The sequence below is a fragment of the Corvus kubaryi genome, unplaced genomic scaffold, assembly GCF_017639235.1.
Source record: "Corvus kubaryi isolate FWS band 111438036 unplaced genomic scaffold, C.kubaryi_AGA036_p1.0 71, whole genome shotgun sequence".
Classification (NCBI taxonomy): Eukaryota; Metazoa; Chordata; class Aves; order Passeriformes; family Corvidae; genus Corvus; species Corvus kubaryi.
The window spans coordinates 14,990,150-15,005,426 of NW_024582059.1; the positions used below are offsets into that span (position 1 = coordinate 14,990,150).

The 15,277-nt window shown below is 42.9% G+C and overlaps 1 protein-coding gene across 26 annotated transcripts in view; it reads right to left on the minus strand.

Annotated features, from left to right (window-relative positions):
- The window catches only part of ADGRL3 (adhesion G protein-coupled receptor L3), a 492,720-nt gene that overhangs the window by 324,407 nt on the left and 153,036 nt on the right, over positions 1–15,277 (minus strand). Inside the window, exon 3 of one of the 26 annotated variants that reach the window (XM_042049515.1) lies at positions 9,805–9,971. The exons of the other annotated variants lie outside the window; for them this stretch is intronic. The gene's annotated coding sequence lies outside the window, so the exon portion shown is untranslated. The remainder of the gene's footprint in view (positions 1–9,804; positions 9,972–15,277) is intronic. 26 annotated transcript variants of the gene reach the window in all.

The following is a 15,277-nucleotide window of genomic DNA, read 5'->3' on the forward strand; positions in this document are numbered from 1 at the left end:
AGAGTAACAACAAGAAACCACCTTACACACAACTCTATGCATACATGCACAATATCAAGGGGAACAAAAATCGCTAGTAAAAGAGATTAATGGCAAAAGCCAGGTGAATAACACATTTTTAAAGGAGAGTTTATCTAGGAAAAAGATAAGTTTAATTGTCTTTCAGACCTGTTATGATGTAATAAATGTCTATTAATGTTTAGCAGCAAATTGGCTTTTAATGATCATTGCTATTTTTAGCTGGTGGGTGACACGTAGTTTAAATATAAACCAGATTTATGTTTTACACACCAGGATGACTTTCTCAGATGACTCTCCTTGATTTAACCTCTTCACACCCCACAACACATTTAATATAATTTTATTTCTAATAGACTGTGAGCCAATAGGATTATATTTGGTACTACTGATGTTTTCAATGAGAAATAAAATCAATGAGGTTTATGCTGAAGATAAGTGTAAGTGATTAGTTAAGTGTAAGTGGCTTGGAAAATATAAGGAGGGCTACATTATTCAAGCAAATTATGCAAATTAAAAAAGACTCTGGATTGAAGTAGAATCTATGAAAAACTCCTGACCTTGCTGTGTTGGAAAAAATCTTAGCTAGAATTTGGGGTTTTTTTGGGAGTACCTCAAAAATGAGCATTAGTAGGCGAGAAATTTTGTCACATTTTTCAACACAAGCAGTCAACCTTAAACATTCATACCTACAAGGAAAAAATAAAAAAATCCTCTTTTTAGACCTAGAGACAAAGAGCAGCCCAGTAGGTTGCTAGGAGAAAAATAAACAGCACTTGATGTAGTGTAAAAAGAGCGGGCAAGCGAGGCAAAGCCCTGCACATGCTGACTGGGAAAGCAAGACAGGAACACAGAAGCAGCATTCTGCATCATTAAAAAAAAAAAAAAAGAAAAAAAGTAAGAGATATGCATACTGAAGTATAAAGGTTGCCTCTAAATTTCTAGGTGTGGTATTCTCCAATGAGTTGCACACACAGAAACAATAGCAAAAGCAATAGCCCAAATTACTGAACAAGAAGTATTTACAGTTCCCTAAAGCAAATGTCTGTGTTGTAATAACCAATAGCCTGCTTTTCCACATTTTACCATGTTAATGAAGTCTGTTGCACATTAATCAAGAGTCGAACCTCTTTGATCTTTGGAGAGGAAAATAAAAAGAAAGAGAGATTCAATTATTGCACTCATTTTCTGCACAGATACTTTTGTTATTACTTATATTCTGCTAACAGAGGTCACCATCTCACCCAAAGCCTAGTTACGAAAGGTCCTGGGCATTCTCACAGCAAAACACAGCTTTCTTCCTCCTTCCCCTTTCCTCACTCATATTATCCAATCAACAAAGAATGGCAGGAAAACACTCCTCTGTAGAGAGAGGGGCTGGGGATTTCCATGTGTGCCCTTCAACTCTGAAATCAAGCTTCAGCCAGTAAGTGGACCATTTCCAGCCAACTTTGATAACCAGTCATACATACTCAACATCTCCTTAAGCCCTGCAGAAGCAGCCCTTCAGAACTGCACCCAGTCCAATCTCTAAGGAAAATACCTCTCAAACACAAGCTGGAAGACTGCAACTTTTTTTGATCTCCTTCCTAATGAGGAGCATCGTATCACTACACACAACAGTGACTTCAAATCTGAAAGGGCCACTGCGTTACAGATGAGAGTCAACACTTCTCCTACAAAGGAAACATTTTATACAAGAAGCTCTGGATGGATAAAATATTTATATAATACAGATCACACACACTCTCTTCCCTTCTGAAGTGAAACAAAGGCCAGATATTTCCAGCTGAAACTACAAGAGGGATCTTAACTAAACAGAACATTTAAACCTGGATGGAATTTCACCAGGGGCTTCCAGCTGAGGCCCCCACTCTCACTTCACAACTTCGCATCATCACAACATATATGGTAACCAGCTCTTCTCCAAAGTAACTAGCACCTTAACTCTTGCAAAAGGTATTTTTAAAGGCCAAACGCATGCTTTTTGCAAAAGAAAAGCAAGTTTTGCAAAAGAAAATCTTACTCCAGTAAGCATGTATGCTTTTTTAATGGGTACTATCAAGTTTTCAAACAGTAAAATACTTGGATGAGTGAAAGGCTAAAATTAATTAATTCCTTGAGTGCTTTCTAGCAGAAATTAATTGTGAGGACGATCAGGACAAACATGCTTTTTAGGAGAATTGTCTTGGGTGCTGAGTAAGGAATGTGAGATACTTGTCCTCTTTTCATGCCTCATAGCTGAGGATCAGTAGCAACCACCTAAAGAGAAAATACGCCTGTTCTGAAATTTGCCTATATAGGATGTGCCTGCCTCTGTAAGCCTCAAACACATTTCTTAATGACCCATTACATAGTAACAACCACTGAGAGGTCCATAGGAAAACTGACAGCAGACTTTACCACAGAAGGTTATCTTAAGTCCCAGAAAATGATGCGGTGTCATGTAAAGAATGGGGAGGAGGAAACCCCAAGTTTAATCCTGAAAATTCTTCAATGCCTTTTTCCCCCCAAATAAACTTGGGGGGAAACTTGGGAGTCCTGCTTGACTCCCTCTGAAATCATGGGATTTTAATTTATCTTTCAGCTAAACTACTGCTGGACTAGAGTGACTGCATTCAATAACAATGCTCTCATCTGTAGTCTGTCCAACTGAAGCAAAAACTCCTATAACATTTTACATTTTAAAGTATGCATTGAATTCAGAATAATCAAAAAATGATTGTAAACATTCAGCTCTGTCACAGGTATCTGGCAAAATCAAATACCATCAAATACAGTCAGACTGGCTGTACCACTAGTAACTCTGCAATGAGCTTAGTTACCCAGCTTCCACTATTTATAAGGAAACAGCAAATAACCTCATTTCCATATACCTGAGTATAACAGCTGTAAAATTTCCAGTAACACCTTTACTTGTGGTATGCAAGTCCACTTCTGATTTTGGTCTTAATGCCTTGCTTCCTCCTAGATGAAAAGTGAGATGTCTCAGTAGTCAAGGAGTAACATTTAATTGCAGGAGTCACATTCAATTCCAAAGAAGAAATTAAGCACCTCTGGCAAGTAGAAGGCAAGATAATTAATCTGATGCATGGGCCTGTCTCTTGTGATATTTTGCAGGGGATTCTGTAAATACCAAAATGTAGCTATGTTTGAAAGGTAACATGAATTTGGGGGGGAAGAGGGAGAATTCTGGCAACTCCTGAAATGTTCCCTGTGAAAGAAAGACCCCATTTCTCATGCCTCTGCAGGAGAAGGTTTCAAAAGCACTTCTGCTCTAATGCTAGCTCATCTGAGGTCACTGGCAAAATGTTGCTGATGGCTGAAGGAAGATGTACAATCAAGAGAGAGCTTTTGAAAACATTGCCCTAAGCCTAGTAAGCAGCAAGTAAAACCTTTGTTATTTAAGGTCATAGCTGGAAGTGAAACTGCAATAAAGTACTTCATTTGATTATGTGAAAGGCAATTCACTGTAAACAACAAACAACAACTCTTTACTACATCTTTACTTTGACTTATTTTATTGTAAGTGGACTAAGCACTGTGGTTTATAAAACAAGGGGATAAATGACAGAGAGACATCAACCCTAAATATTTTGCTAAAGAAATCACTCTTCTGTTCATTTTGTTCTCCCTATAAGGGAGATTCACAAGGGTAAAGCAGAAACACTGGGCTTCAAAAGTAACCAAAATTGGCAAATTGTGCAGAAAGATAGATAGTGTCATTGTTTAGCACTTGGCACCAGTGTGGATCTGAGCAAGCAAGAACACAGATTGCCTGTGATGGGAAAATCTATCAAATATAGGAGAGCCAACTGACGGCTAAAAATCTAACATTAAGATCCTTTCATTCATTGCTTACCTTACATTTACATCAGTTTCATTCCCAAAGCAAAGGGACCCCAAAGAGGCAGTGTCTGAATTGAAAGAGAACTGTATTTCAGCTAAGAGCAAGATCATAACCTTCTGTTGATCCAAACTTACCATCAAGGAAAAAGCTCAATATCTGAAATTAATTTTCCCCAAAGTAATGTTTTTCCATTTGAGCTTTGCCCATGCTGTTACAGAAACATGGAGGCAAGACTTAAATGTGTTTTCTGACAGCAAGAAGGGGTAATTTGCTCCCTGGCATCAGTGTCCCATCTGACCACACAATCCAACACTGCCTTTGCCCAAAGCTCCCTCGCAGTGCAAACACAGCCAGTACAGTTCAGCAGTGCATCATACACAAGCCCACAGAGCGAGGTCCCAGCCAGGGCTGTCTCATTATGGAAGAAAACAGAAATAGCATTCCTAAATTGGATGCGATCACCAGGAACAATTTAGCATCAAATGCTTCAGAATCTGCATGTAAAAAGCCAAAGCACTGCATGCCAGTACATTTCAGGCTGTAGATAGCCTTACGGTGAGAGAGCAGGAGAGTCCAAACGGGACAGTTTGCCATCAGAAACTTACCAGAGTTCATGCATTATTTCTTCCTGCTGTGGGGCTCAGATTGGCAGAGTGAAGGGGGGGAGGGGGAGGGTCAGATGACCCAAACAAGCACCTTGTCACAGCTTCAGTGACAGCTAGAGGGAAAAAGCAATGTTTGGCAAAGAGCTCCACTAATGTCAGAGGCTGAGTCTTCACCACTGAGGATCTTGTTGAGTGCCACAGTCACATACTGACAGCACGAAACTAAAATGCCTTTCCATGTTAATCAGGTTGGGAAACTTCTAGGAGTTCCTCCCCCTCCTACAACTGCCCTTCTTTTTAAAAAACTCCAGTATTGAGACTAACACAGTCCCCTCCAAACACAAGAAAATCGGGTGGTTTCACAAGCCTGAGGTCTTTACAATACACATCACTTGAAGAGGAAGGAGTTAATGAACTCAGAGACAAGGAAATCATGCCGGGTTACCCAGCGGCAGAACTGAATTTCACTCTGAGGCACCAGAGATCCCTGACTCACATGACTGGGTATATCAGGACTGCTCAACCAACCTGCACATATCAAGGGAAATCCTGACAAAGTTACCTTTCTCTCCTCCTTGAGAATTAAAATTATGTAAGCGCTCCCTTCAGAACACAAAAAAAACAGATTTGCTCTTACCCCAGCACTTCTGATCCAAATGACCTTTTTCTGAATTTTACAATTGCCTGAAAATAGTTATCAATTTCCATATTTTTTTAAATTAGTTTTTCCTATTACCCAGTTAGAAATTACTTTTTTTGATAATGTTTCAATCCATGGAACCTCATTTTAAGAGACTAAGGTGCTCTTAACAGAAGATTTCAGTTGTGTTGGAACATTCTGGCTGATATACGATTTTGATTAAGAAAGTCTATTTGCTGGAGAAAATAGTATCCCTGCATTTTCCTTCCCCTTCTCAAAACTGCCAGAAACTTAAAGCAATTTTCCCTCTACTCAGAGGAGAAGGTATGTACAATGTGATCACTCAGATCACTGCTGCATAAAATGGCCAGGCCACTAGGCAGCCTTCTATGAGCTGAGAGGAGAACCAGGAGTAACCACCACTCTGCTGAAAATGAAGGCTGCTGCTGGAAAGCTCTCCATGTCCCTGATTCCCCCATCATTTCTGCTGTGCTTCCCTCAGCAAAAGGGCAAGGCTCTTCTCCCCCATCCTCCTGCACTGCAAAATCCACACACATTTTCACGTCAACTTTTGCCTGCTACCAAATGTACTTCAGCCTGCATATGCTCCTCCTTTTAAATATCCAGAATCTCCATCCCATGGGGCTCAGCCCCAAACCCACTGAGACTTTTCCCTCAGAAACACTGCCATGAGTTCAAGCCTTTCATTACTGTCAGTAAAGGCAAGACTGAGAGGAGCTAATAAGTCGAGAAGAGCTGAGGACAGAGACCTCCCTAGAATTCCCTTTATAATTAATTAGAAGATAGCCACAATTAAACCAGAACAGCTAGTCAAGACAGTGGGGCTGCTCCCTGGTGGCAAACTCACAGGTACCAGCAGTAAGGATGAATGCAATATCCTCTTTGGTCCACCCCACCAACTTCAGCATTCCTGGTGCCTTCGGCAGTGAAGAGAATCAAGAAGTGGAGCACGTGCCAGCACTGCCATCCTCCAGTGCCACACAGTTAGTTCAAGCACCTTCCTCTGCAAGGCTCTCTTGCATTTCAGCTCCCTCTACATAGTTTCCTACCTGCCTTAGAACACATTCACCAGCATTTAGCTTTCAGACAAGTGAGGTGCCAGACTGGAGTGTTCTTCCACTGATCTTTCTCTGACCTAGTCTGGGCCTTGCTATTCTCATCCACAAATGATTGGTAATAGAGAGGTAGCATCAGAGTCTTCCCTACCACACATGGCACCACTGGCCAAGCAAACACTAGAGCTACAAAGCTCATGTCAGGAATAACTGGGAGTAAAGCTCAGGCTTGCCTTTCAAAAAAAAAAAAAAAAAAAAAGAAAGAAAGAAAGAAAGAAAGAAAAAGGAGTGAATCCCGAAACGGTTAGCATAGTATAGTACTTTTGATCCATAGGACTTCCTTGTGCCTTCCTCTCCACAGCATTACACTACCTATCCTTGCAAAAACAGCCAGCACCTTTGATTCATTTTAAAATACTAATCTTCCAGTCAGCAGCAGGGTTTTATCCAGTTTAACTGAAAATGTCAGGCAGGCAGGTTCACCCTACCTAATGAAATCACTGTCACGTACATAGTGTTTCAGAGAATACCTGCAGTCCACACTTAAGACTAAACCAGGACTTAGTGTTCCTCATAGTCCTTCAGTGTCTCTACATTTTCTCACTGTAATTTGAATCAGCAAAGTTCTTGTGAAATGCAGCAAGCCCCAACCCTTAAAACGCATTCCTTTATCTCCTTAACCATAGACTGTCTAAAAAGGCTTTCCCATATTAAGAAAAGGGACAAAGAGGAATGCTCAGGAACACCACCACATGGTTATCAGAGGCAGGACAGAAATAATTGCAGGGATAACCAGCAAAGCTGGAGCTCATCTTCACAAAGCCAATAATTGTGTCCGTAAGGCCAGCAATTTCAAAGGCAGCCTGCATGAAAATCACTATGAAATGAAAACATGAAACTTGTGTCTCTGTGGTGTAAAGCAAAGCTACGCTGTACCCACAGTGAGAAAATTAAATCAATACTGTTCAGGGGCAATATTGGGAAGCCACTAACCGAACGAGCAGCAACGTGAACCTATTGATTCTGTACAGCTGTACTTCCACACTCCTTTTCTTCACCTTCTGAAACATTTCCATCACCTTGCATAATATAAAACTGGAGACTGAAACTCCTAATTAATACTTCCCAAAAACCTGAAGTCAAAAATCAGACAATTACAATGACCCCTGGCAGCATTAAATGTTTGTCAAAACACATTAAGAACAAAAAAAATTTTTGTTGGTTATTCTGCTTCTTTTAAATTATCAGGCTGAACACTTAGATACGACAACCTCAGGCAACTCAGCAAGGCTACCTGGATGGGTTTGTGACATGCACTGCCTGACTGGAAACTGCTCCTGCTGAGCACTCAGGAACCCAGACAAAGCACATCACTAAGTCAGGGCAAAACCAGGCAAAATGAATGCCTGGGCTTATTTTAATGTGCATCCAGACAGATAAGCCTGTCAACCACTGGAGACTCACATGTCCCTGGTTCTCCTTTGCAGCCAGGTGAAAGACTTCTGGGGACACACTTACCTTCCTCTCCCTCCCCCCACTGCTCCCCTGGTCTCAGGGTGAAAACCGGGGCAGGATTAGAAAAGAACTGGGGGATAAACACATTGGTAAAACAATAAATACCAGCTAGACAGCTCAGAGGGTCAGGAGATGTTTAGGAAGATTACAAGTTCAAAGACCACAGCAGCAGCAAGTACTGACAGATACAGTACACTGTTCCTTCTGAAAAGTATATGCAAGTTGCACACATAAGTTGTACATAGATACAGTTTTTCATACAAAACTTTAAATTTTAACTTATTTTTTTTTTAAAGTCCTGGAACATGAAAGCACCTTACTACTGCTTTCCTATGGCAGAATGCATCCCCCCAGAGTGCTGACGAGGAGACCTGGCGTCAGAGGCCTCCAGAGGGATTTCCTTAGCAAGTTAGAGATTCAGGGCTTTTGGCAGAAGCAGCAGGGGTAGCAAGAGGCTGCACAGGAACCCCACCAGCTTCCCAGTAGCACCTCAAGGGAAGCCCTGAGTGGTCAGTGAGGCCACTTCCTGGCCTTGCTCCCTCCCCTTCTGGTGGAGGGCAGTAGCACCTCTGGACACCAGGACCTTCTCTTTGGGGCTGCGCACCATCCCCAGGTGGTGTGGGTCCTACCCCACAGCCTCCACCAGCAGGGTCCCTTGCCCCTGCAACCACTCCTGATCCCAGGGCTTTCCTTTGATGACCCTCAAGAAGCCGTTCTCCTCCCCCCACACACCTTGCAGCTCAGCCCCCATGGTGACCCTAGTGCTAAGGCTCTCAGAGACCCAGCAGCGGAGACACAGATCCCTAATGCTGGTTTCAGACCCCAGTCCAGGGCCTATTAGCTTGACCAAGAGCCCATTAAATTGCTAAGGCAGATTTTAGGCCATGCAGACAGGAACAACGGTTTGCAGAAGATTCTTTATCTGGGACTGAATGCCTTGAAGCCATCACGGAGCACCAAAGTGCCCCAGCAGGCCAAAAGCTGTGGGGAGAACATGGCTGCTGTCCTTCAGCAAGTGAAGAGGTCAGACTGCATTTAAATAGTCAAGCAGCACCTACAGAGGTACTCTAGAAACAACACAGCCTTAGCAAAAGGTGGCTCAAGGTCTACAGAGCTTCCCCCTCTCCTCCAGAATAATCAGATTTTAAACATACCCTTCAGAGAAATGGTCCAGTCATTAACAGTAACTGTTTCTTATGCGCATCAGTAAAAGATGTAGTGCTACAGAGACTAAATGGGACTTACAGAAAAGAAGCCATAAATCTTTGTCAGCCTCTCAGAAATGAACACTTAATACAACTAGCTTGGAGTACTTCACTTCTCACTCAGCCGAGGTACCAATTATGGCACCACTATGATATATTTTAATCACTGTTGTGTTAATAGCTCCCACGATTTATTTTATCCCCTCTCTGCACTAATGACCTGTGCTCAAAGTCTCATGATTCAAACACTTCCCCCTTCCAGCTGAATAAAGCAATCTTTTGGTTTTCGACCTGTGATACTGCTGACCTACTCAAAGACATATGAAAGGACTTCAGACACTTGGACCTACAGAAAGTTTGGGTCAAAGTACAGTTACAATGCAGCTAGCAGTCATTTGTTTCCCTTTTCTTGCCCATAATTCTAATAATGCGTTCCTTCGCTTTGCCTCCACCCCACCCCCAGAGGTTTAATTTCCTTATCAGCATTTCAATCCATTCTTTTCATGTTGTAAAAGTCAGTGTAAAACCAACACACTGCTTAGGGCCACAAATAGAGAGCTGCCCACTAAGTCTCCCTCACCACCCCTTGAGTTACTAGTTGGGACTAATTTAACAGGCAGTTTTACAATCTCAAAGGAGGACACACATTCCATGGTAGCAAGAAGCCTCCTCGCTTCGACAAAACTTGGCTCACCACAACAGAGATATCCTGCAACCCTACATCCTGGGTGTGACACAAACACTTCACTTGGATAACTCTCCCAAAGCAAGGGGATCAGCCACAGTGTGCAAAGTGATTTCGGTAGCCTGGGTTCCTCCAGACAGGATTGAGAGTCACCCAGCAGTGTTAAAGAGAGTAAATCAAAACATCTTGAAGAAATTTCCCCTGTCCTACCTAAGCCAGGTAACGTGCTGCCACAAGAGGGTGATGAAGCCAATTCACAAAAGCAGCAGATGTTTATATCCCAGTCCCTAATCCTCGGGAGCTCACAAAATCCTTCTGACCAGGTTCTGCTGGAACCATTTATCAGACAATCTGGCAATCTCTTTGCTGCTCAGGATCTAAGGAAATAAGAGAAGAAAGTCACACACACAGCTCTCACATTTGTTTCAACAGCAAGTCAGTAACATGGAAGGCAAATGGATTCTAACTAGTTTTTCACCATCATCTCCTGAGAAACTTATGACAGAAGTCATCCAAGCAAGAGCATATCAGAGACAACTTCTCTTCTACATTAATGACTAAAAATAAACAAACAAGCTTATTTTTCGCTTCTCCCTTAATTTCTATCCCATTGCCTACCTACATTCTTTCTTAATCAGTTTTAGATTTTTTTTTAAAACATCTTTCCTGCTATCTATCAAGAATATATGAATTTAAAGCAAAAGCAACTTTCAAAACTTTTTTCTTCATGAAGATGCAGTGGGTTCAAGGCACAGGAAATCCCATATCAGTCTTTGGAACACCTGGCTAATGCTTCAAGGAAAATTCCTTTATAAATACCCCAGTGCCCCCTCTGCATGAGAGCAGGTCTCTTGACAGTGTCATGGTTTAATCCCAGACAACAACCGAGCCCCACACGGCTGCTCATTCATTTCCTTCCAAGTGGGAAGGGGGAGATAATTGGAAGGGTAAAAGTGAGAAAACTCATGGGTTGAGATAAAGTCACTTTAATAGGCAAAACAAAAGCTGTGTACATAAGCAAAGCAAAACAAGGAATTCATTCACTGCTTCCCATGGGTGGGCAACTGCTCAGCCATACCCAGGTAAGTAGGACTCCATCATGTACAATGGTTACTTGGGAAGACAAACACTATATCACTCTAAAAGTGTCTCCCCCTTCCTTCTTCCCCCAGCTCTGTATGCTGAGCATGATGCCATATGGGATGAAATATCCCTTGGGTCAATTGGGGTCAGCTGTGCTGGCTGTGTCCCCTCCCAGCTCCTTGTGCACCCTCAGCCTCCTCATTGGCAGGGTGAGGTGAGAGGCAGTAGAGGCCTTGGTGCTGTGCAAGTGCTGCTCAGCAGTGACCAGAATACCCCTGAATTAACCACACTGTCTCCAGCACAAACCCATACCAGCTACTGTGAAGAAAACTAACTTTACCCCAGTCAAAACCAGCACACATACCTAAAAGACCCTAATTGTCCTCCACAAGTGGCAAAATCTCCCTCAGAACCAGTGTTATCTTTCACAGAGCATTTGACACTGCTGTGACAGCAGGTACCTCCTGGACTCTGAAGCCCTGCAGAGCTTTGATCATGAAGCACCACCATATTCTACATGAACAGGGGCCAATTTCAGGGCTGGATCATGGCAGTGGCTGACTAGGGAATGGTCCCATGAAACACAGCAACACATTTCAATGGGGGATTTCCTTTTTACTCTGTGCCTACAAACTCTGTGCCATATGGAGAGCTGGCAAAAGGGAGAGGACAGATGTCTGGAGACATTATAGTTACTATGTTAACTGAGTGCGAGTTTATTCATCAAAAGGTGATCACCCTTTGTTCTGGTAAAAATTTAACTTTCTTTGCAGCTTTGAGAGGTTGACAGCTAATCACTATTACACAGTTCTCAAAAAGTACCAGGTGATTTCCAGCCTGATTAAAAGACCTGAAATACCAAACATTAAGCAAAACCTACAAGAACAGAACTACTAAAAGGTTACAGCAGCAGAAAAGGAGATGAATGGAAGCCCTCTCAGCAGCTATGCAGGCTCTGTGCATGTCTGCACACTCAGGTGGAACACTGGACCAAGCTGGATGTTACAGCGGTGCACAGCTGTATGAGCAAAAAAGTGCTGATACACCAAGAGAAGCTTCTTTTTCTGCATTCACACAAAGGGGAACTTTGGAGCACTTGAACAGGCACCACAAAAACACACTCCTTCTCTTTAAAACAGGGATTTGCATTTTGCGTATGCTATAATAAGAAAACAAAAAACCCACCAGAGAAACTATTTACTTCCCAACAGTGTTTCACAGAAACAGAGCTCCCATGAGATGTCCTTTGATTCAACCTGGAGTTCATTTCCTGTGGACTAGGAAGAGCATTAAATGACCACGTGGTTCTTGGAAATAAGAGAACAAAGTCATTTAAAAAATCCTTTCCAACATTAAATCTGCTTCTGGAGTTTCCATCCTGTAAGCAACACTTCCTGTGAAGGAGTAGCCATTGGCAGTACAAATCTGCAGTCTCACAAGCTGAAGATGGAAGTTCAAGTGAGAATTCAGCTCAGAGATGGGCACAAAGCCCAAAACTTATCACACTGTTTGGAGGCACACAGAGAGGAAAAATGAAGTCAGCTTCACCCAACATGAAGCTGAGGGGAAGCTACCCCAGCATCATCTTCACCTGAGCACCTGATGGACTGCAACAGCGAAATCATAAGCATTTGGTCTCTGGGAAGAAGAAGTCAACTATCCCTTTTCCCTGGGAAGGTAGGTTCCAGATAGAACTTTGCAACACTACTTAATAACAGAGAAATCTCAGAAAATAGATGATAGAGTAGGTTGGCAAAAGGGGAGGGGAGCTGGTAGCATTTCCCTCAGATTGCCTACCAACACACCTACAATTGAGACATGCTGAGTTGATGGGACAAGGCCAGCTGTATGGTGTTCAACAAGAACAAGTGCCAAGTACTGCACTGGAGTCACAATAACCCATTGCACCACTACAGGCTTAGGGAGAGAAGCTGGACAGCTGCCCAGTGGAAAAGGACCCACAGTGTGCTGGTCTACAGCAGCTGAACATGAGCCAGCTGTGCCCAGGGGGCCAAGAAGGCCAATGGCACCTGGCCTGCATCAGCAATAGTGTGGCCAGCAGGACCAGGGCAGTGACTGTCCCCTGTACTGGGCACTGGTGAGGCCCCACCTCAGATCCTGAGTTCAGTTCTGGGTCCCTCACTACACTGAAGTTCTGGAGCATTTCCAGAGAAGGGCAGCAAAGCTGATGAAGGATCTAGAGGGTAAGTCCTACAAGGAGCAGCTGAGAGAGCTGGCTGTTTAGCCTGGGGAAAAGGAGACTGAGGAGAGACCTTACTACTCTCTACAACTTCCTGAAAGGAGGTTGTCACCAGCTGGGGGTTGGTCTCTCCTCCCAGGTAAGAAATGATAGGATGATAGGAAATGGCCTCAAGTTGCATCAGGGGAATATTTTTAAATACCTTCAGGTATTTAAAAAGAGCTGTAGATGTGGCTCTTCAGGACATGGTTTAGTGGGGGACTTGAAGTGCTACGCTTATGGCTGAACTCCATGTTACATGTATTTTCCAGCCTAACTGATTCCATGACAAAGAGGTTTCTCTTCAGCACAGGACACCTATCCACTACTTTCCCCCAGCTGCTGTTAAAGGGTTATCAACTTTTACCCAGTCCATGGCTGTAGAAGACAGTGCAACAAAAAGGCTGCCTCTGCAGAAACAGTTTCATTAAGTCAGACAGGTAGGAGGATGCCAAAACCAGATATGTCAGACAGGTAGGAAGATGTACACACACACAAAAAAGACAAAAATATGGAAGAGTCATTCTTTATGTAAGTACCAATGTGTCTTGGCACTTGGGACAATGTAGAAATGATTGCTCCCCTCCTTGGAAGAGTTTATCATTTACAACAGAAGGGGAAAAAAACTTTAAACCATATTCAGGGAAATGAGAGCTGTACAGTTTAAAAGATAAAAAAATATAATTTGCCAGTCTGTCATCTATTTCTTCTGGCACTTGATGAAATCTCACCTGCCTGCCTGTTTTGTTTGGGTTTTTCTACCAAAATTCAGGTCAGTCACTGCCCCTCATTCACAGTGCCACAGCCACTCTGAAAATACACATCAAAGCATCAGCTGAAAAAGTAAGCTGCCAGACACCCCTGCAATGCAGGTCAGGCACACAAATGTTTTTCTTTTTTTCTTTGCCTGTGTAAAAGGCCATGCTTATTCACCCCAGAACACAAGTCCCAGCCACCTGCAAGGTGGCAGAGAGAGAGATCAACCAAAAGCTGCCATCCCATGGTGTCACCAGAGCTGCTCCCAGCACAGAGGTGGGGAACAACAGGTCACCTCCTGCAGGAGCTCCCTTCAACAGGTGAGGATGGCCAACAACACTGGCACACACACACCCTGCTCTCCCCTTCCCCACTGCCAGCCCACACAGCCCAAAGCACACCTGATCTTCCCAAGGCCCTTCACACAAGAGGGTTGTTAAATAGGTGATTCTCTGAAGGAAAGAACTTGGGAGCAAAACAGAGACTACGATAATGAACTAACTGTTCACAAGGGCTTTATCTCCGCAGGGGAGAGATTTGTTGGTTTTAAACTCTCAGCCAGTAGATGATGAAACACCTCTCCCCGGGGTTTGCTGACCGACAGTAAACAGTGTCCATGTACGCCTCCATCTTTTCTTTTTTTTAAGCTCCTCTTATTTTAACACAGGTTTAATGGAAGCTAACACAGACTGCACTTAATGCAGAAACAACAGAGTAACAAATGCAAGACCAAACTTCATGACTTTTCTTGTCTGCTGCAATGCCTCCACTCACCTGTTTATAATATATGCACAGAGAAGCATGAACACGGGACAGGAACAAAAAAAAACCTGCAATATCAGAAGGCAGGTTCCAAGAGCTGGAACCTCTATGCTTGACACTGAGCCAAAATAAAAAATTAGAAAATAAAAGTAGGGCAAATGCTGCCCATGTTACCTTGATTCTCTGTGCTTTCCCCATAGTGCTATCATCCCCTAATGCACTTGAATTGCTTCTGTTTTGCAGACCGTTGCTCTCTAATATTATTGTTCTTTGCCTGAAAAATTGAGATTTTTTTTTTTTTTAGGGAGAAAAAATACACTGCCCTCTCTTAAGGACTAACTGGATTATTTTTTTATCTTTAAGTTTTTCCATGTGTGGAGAAGGCAAGATGCCTCCCCTTACCAGAACGCTGATTTTTGGGTTTTTTTGTTCACTTCATAGATCAGAGACAAAATCTGAAGCTGCAATTCACATACAGCAATGGAACTGAAGGAGCTGAGATTTCAAGGAAGATACCAAATATGGAGAGTTTCACAGTGAACCTGCTGGAAAAGGCAATTCTGAAAAGTGGCTTTCAGCAGCTTGTGCTACCAGTAGACACTGCTCTCATATGGAAAGACACAACACCTTTACCCCAGTCACCGTCCTTTCAGGAGCACAGGATGAAGAAAGACTCTGAGCTTCTGCAACAAAGCTGGAAGAATCCTTTGCTTGTTTAAGAAGCCGCTCATTAAACTGTGCTCAAGGCCAAAACAGCCAGTAGACCCAACTACCACAAAACTGTCTTAGACAAGGATTTAGCCTTAGCAGACATTCTTTCACCATTTTCAAGTGCTGTGTTAT